Raw genomic sequence first — 6,223 nt, 5'->3', positions numbered from 1 at the left:
TTACAACGCCCTCACGGCTGAAAGGGCGAGCATGTTGGTAGGACGGGGATTCGAACCCGCGACCCTCAGATTGCGAGTCGAGCGCCCTATCCACCTGGCGATGCCGGACCTAGCCTAATATTCTTCCATACGCAAGAGTGAACAACCGCCATCAATGTGGAAATGTTACCGATACTTCTACATGTGCGAGATAATGGTAAATTATATTAACACAAATTAAAGACGTAGAGCAGTACTGACATGATCAACAAGATATCAGAGAACCAACCATGTCCCAATTTTACTCGTACTGGATAAGGAACGTGTCCTTCTATTCAAACGCCAGTGGAATGTTTATCGTCACATATATACTTTCTGAAACCCCGCGTTCTAGTATCATATTGTTGAGATATGTAATGTAACAGTGACAATATCATATCAGTTCTTTCAGAAATCCTGTGTAATGGTGTCATATTGTTGAGATATATGACAAGAACAATACATCACATGAATACTTTCTTAAATCTCGGTAATGGTATTACTATATTGTTGAGAAACATGACGCGACATTGACAATCATATGAATCTGGATTTGTTCACCATGTAAACATATTGTGTGGCATCACTCTTGGAACAATGCAGTCATGCTAAAGCTTTACCCTTTGCTCTATAGGATAACTTGAATAATTATGAAAAGGTCTAGTACAGTAAAAAAAAAAAAAAGCAACAAAACGTTGTTCGAAAATGCAAGATAATCTACGTACCTGTTTAGACCAATGCAAAAATAAAAAACTACGAAATTGCTAACATTAAACAAAGGCCACCATTATTCCAAAAACAGCTGCAAGCAAGAGATTTAAATTCGGTATCTTAATGAATTTAGGCAGACAACATTATTTGCACAAGCTGGTCATTCCCTAGACAAGAAGTACATTAATTTGTTTAAAAAAAACACTAAAACGTTGGTTAATTTAGTAATAACATGCATCCATACAAATCACGATGTTAAAACTGTCCACCATCACAAGAGTTACGAGTGATATTTTCATACAAATTTTGATGTTTTAGCCTTCAACTGAACGCTGTTTATAGTTGGAATGAAATGGACGAGTGTAATAAACTTTTTTTGAGCGAATTTATGTTAAACTATAAAATTCATGCTACAATAACTTCATGCCGTTTAAAGACTTGTGTGAAAGAGTAAGTAATCATCCTAAAACCAATATACAAAAATTACTGAGCCCGTACTGAATGGCCTCCACTGCTCAGTCATGTTGATCCGATCAAAATGGCAACTTGCATATGCGATAATCTCTGTTGGCCATACTTCTAATGTTAGAACCATATGTTCAAATTCGTACAAACGTCACAAAGTAAGATATAGGTACTTACTGTCATAGATGGACAGGTTTTGGTCCTCTCGCTAAGAAGACATGAATAGTGAACTTACAGTTTTGATTTTAGGTGTAGAATTTAACACCACATAATCAAGATTAAATAGCACATTTTGGCGTTGTGTCACTCAACATCAGTTCTTTAAACTAATGACAAAGTACTGATTTAGTTTCCCTCTTCGGAAATAATAAATGGTAAACCTGAACACATTATCTAAACTTTTTTAAAGAATTACGTTTTCTCTTCTAAGAACAGCAGGGTTTCATAAAATTTTAAAAAGACAAAACGGAGCTTATTAGCCCATCAAGGATGTCCCTTCCAGCTCCCAACTATAACCACCCCTTATTACTCATATATTCATCCAATCTTTTCTTGAACTCAGTTAAATTTTCTACCTCCACTACCCTTGAAGGCAGCTTATTCCAAAAGCCAACAATCCTGTTTGAAAAGTAATACTGTCTAAACTGCAAACGATTCCTATGCTACCAAAATTTGAATTTATGACCTCTTGTCCTATTGTTTTCACCGCTAAACACAAAATTATTTGATGGATCTATATTATCAATACATTTAATAACCTTAAACACCTCAATCAAATCCCCCCTGAATCTTCTCCTCTTTAGAGAAAACAAGTTTAGAGATTTTTAGTCTCTCCTCATACGACAATCTCATCATCCCAGGTATAATCCTAGTGGCTCTTCTCTGAAACTTCTCCAATAGTTCAATGTTCTTCTTGAGGTAAGTAGCCCAAAACTGTACAAAGTACTCTAAACATATAACAACAAATTTATAAGTATTGAGTCAATATAATATATTATCATTGATCTTCTTTAAATGCAGAGTACTGTTTCAGTTTCTTTTTTATGTGTATTTTTTGTTTGAATAAATTTAGTATTTTGGTCATTTTACCACGGTCTATTGTCCAACCACTTGGGACTCAATCATATTATAATTTACCGAATGACACGATTTTATTGTAACTAAAGAAAAAAACTGTTACTGGGTTGCGTTAAAGTTTATGTTACAGATATTTTTTTAAAGATGTGAAAATTATCACATCGAATCTTCCCTCCAAGATTGCTTTAGGACAAAAAGTTTAAATACAAAAACACCACGTTTACTGTTGTGTTTTTGACTAGTATGAAATTATTCATAATTATCATACATTTAGAATAACCAAAGAACGAATAATTCAGTTTATGAAGTCGGCTACACCAAATACTGCGTAACCTTCATCATGCGCAGTTCAAGGTGTGGATATGCCCATGTTTTACTTCCGTCGTTTCAACAACATAAAACACTATCCGTTTGAACATGTTAAAATGTGGCGTTTGAGTAATCAGTTTACATATCTTCCTGATTTTATAAACTTAACATACAGTAATTAATTATTTCTTGTATTTACAAAACTTTAATAACAACAGCTGGCCAATCTTTTGAAGCTTGTTCCAAACAATTCCATCACTTGATGAGAAATTGTTTTTCCTGATGGCTACTTATTACAATGTGTTAAGGTTCATAATAGTTTTGTACCAATTTCATTGGCCATGACGTCACGAAGTAATGAGCGCATGCAATAAAAATTAAAAACAGAGATTTCGGATAAAACAATGCGATTATTTCGGTTTATGAACCGATTTAAGTCATTTTGTTGAATGAAATCGGTGTTCCAGAGGCTAGGCTAATTGCGTCCATGAAAGTATTTGCTGAGGTGGTTATAATGTAGAGAGCTTCCAACAAATGAAACACAACTAAATTATGATGCGATCATATAGTGTTAACTCCATATAATCAAAACATCTTTGACTGTTTTTACTACAGAAGCATTTCAGTAACGATTGTTGATCTTAAACCTATAGACTTCCAATATAAAGAACAGTAAAATAAGCTATATATATATATATATGGAATATACATAGATAAATGTGCCTTGATAAAATTAAAAGAAAATAATTTGTTTTTGGTCTCCCTATGCAATCTATTTTCGATCATAAATTTACCAACTATATATTCAACTTATGGAAGAATTAATTTTATTTTTTTATAAGCTAATGAAAAGCAGGACCAACAACCGCAATCGGTGTGAAAAGTTTACCGATATTTCTATAGATGTCAGATAACGGTGAATTGTATTACCACATATTAAAGACGTAGAGTAATTCTGGCATGACCAATAAGATCTCAGAGAAACATGTTCCACTTTTACTCGTTCTCTTCAATTGCCAGTGGAAAGTTCATGAATACTTTCCGAAATAACAAGTACCGATTGTCGTATTATAGAGATATATTATGAAACAATGTCAATATCGTACGAATATTTTCTGAAATCAGGCGTCATGGTATCAAACTGTTGAGATATATGTCGCAAGAGTGATAATATCACACGAATACTTTTTTAAATCCTTCGTAGTGGTCTCATATTGTCGAGATTACTTGACACTGACAATATCATATGGGTATTTTCTGAAATCCCGCGTAATGGTATCAAATTTCAACATACAAGATACTACGTTGACAATCACATGAACCTGGATATATTCATCATGCAAACATGTTGTGTAGCATCACTTATGGGACGATGAAGTCATGCTAATGCGTTTCCTTCTGCTCTAAAGGATTACTTGTATAATTATAAAAAAAACTAAGTACAATAAATCGAAAAAAAAGAAAAAGTACGTGGAAAATCGGCCCGAAATGCGAGAAAATATATGATTCTGTTTACATCAATACGAAAAGAAAAAAAAATAGTAACATCAATCGAAGATCATCATTATTCCAGAAATAGCTGCAAGCATGCGTTTCAAATTCGGTATTTCGATGAATTTAAACATATAACATGAAGATATTATTTGTACATGTCGACCATTCCCTTGGAAGTGAATTAAACTGTTAAAAATAAAACTAAAAAAGACAGATAACTTATCAGCAGTATGTACCCACAAAAATCTGTGTAAATACTGTCCACCCTCAGAAAAGTTAGGAGTAGCATTTCCACACAAGGGTTGGAATTACAGCTTCCTACTGAAGGCTGTTTCTGTTTATAGTTATGATGCAATAGGAGAGATATAATAAACTTTCTTGGTGAAATGGTGTTACAATATAAAATTCACGATACTGCCATCCCGTACTGAGTGGCTTCCGCTGCTTATACTATCAAAATAGCAACTTGTATGTGCACCAATCTCTTTTCGTCATACTCACATTATTAGAGCCGTGTGCTCAGATTCGTATAAACGTCACAATGTCGGATAAAGTATGCTCATAGTTACAGTTCATCAAGTTTTTCAAGAAATAGTAAACCTGAACATGATTTGGAAATTTTTGTTAACAAGTACGTTTTTCTCTTAAAGGTAGTACAATAAAGATATTTGGTTGATTACGGAATCTTCGCTACCAGTGCTTAATACATTTGAAGAGGGAATAAGAGTATTTCTCTTAACTTTAGGTTTTCTTGGATAACTAAAAACAAATAATAAACTAAGACTTTGCATTTCTTCAACGAATAACTTTTACCGACTGATGAAGCTTCAGTGAAGAAGAGAAACGTTTTGGCTTATTACTTCTTTTCAGTTACCGGAGAGAATGTGAAGATTTTTCAGCAATTCGCTGACATTTCTCTTCTGAGAAACGATGGCTTACAAAATTTCCGATGACCTGTTAACCACTTTTCTATACAGTATAAAGATAACACAATTTTTGTGTAATAACTTAATGATTGTTTCAGTGACAAGTTTGCATGTAACCTACAATGCAGTTTTTAAATCGGTCTACATCATAAATCAACGTTTATTGTATCTTAGGCTCACTAAAATAGCTTTGTCATCGAGGCTCATATAATTAATTTGATGAATATTTTCATTAACTGTGCTTAATATTTCTGCTTTCAATATCCTGTATGAAAAACTAAACATTTTAAAGCTTTATTAATTCCATGTTTGTATGATGATAATTCACAATACTTTGAAGAAACGTATTCACCCACCCTCGGATTTTGCTGTTCACTGTTCCGAAGAGAATTATAGCAGTGATCTCACCATATATAGATGAACATTCTGTTTATGTTACTGACTCTTTTCATCCTCCACACTTGTTAAAATTCACGTTTGAGGTAAATCATAACTTTTCAAGGAGTAGTCCACAAAATAGTCTGTTTCTAAACTTAAAATTTCTCAACTTGTATTTGTATTTATGGCCAAGCTATTAAGGCTATTTTTGCCGTCCCTAATTTTGAACAACTGATCAGATGGAAGGCAGCCTTAGGCAGGTAATCATAAGCACCTTGTCATCCACGCTAAAGGATTGACTTTCACTCTTATAACACATACACCGCATAAAGTGCAGGGAATATTTTTTTGATAGATTCCAATCCGGCTCGCCAAATATAAAATCCAGACCCCCACCACAAGGCCGACCTGCGCCCCTCCTCAACCTATAATCTTGTTTCACTTTTATTAATTTTAAACATATATTGCAACATTTTCTATTATACTACACACGTCTTAAAAATGCATGAAGAATATAAATGTGTAAAATATTTTCGTCAACACGGCCCACAGAGAAGAAGAAAAAAACGTCAACAGGCATATATTCTAAAAAATCATCTTTAAAATTTTAAGAATAAACGAAGAGTGAAATTCCCGAAACCGATATAACTCAATGATAAATTCCCGAAACCGATATAACTCAATGATAAATTCCCGAAACCGATATAACTCAATGATAAATCGAGTGACAGATTGTGCTTCACGTTAATATTTCATCACTTTAAACATTGTCTGGCTGAACAATCAACAAGAATAAATTAATAGCATCGATACTACATACTCTTGTTTGTTTGTTTTGAATTTCG

This window comes from Limulus polyphemus, unplaced genomic scaffold (genome assembly GCF_000517525.1).
Source record: "Limulus polyphemus unplaced genomic scaffold, Limulus_polyphemus-2.1.2 Scaffold106, whole genome shotgun sequence".
Lineage (NCBI taxonomy): Eukaryota > Metazoa > Arthropoda > Merostomata > Xiphosura > Limulidae > Limulus > Limulus polyphemus.
Note: the sequence above shows the minus strand (reverse complement) of the source record.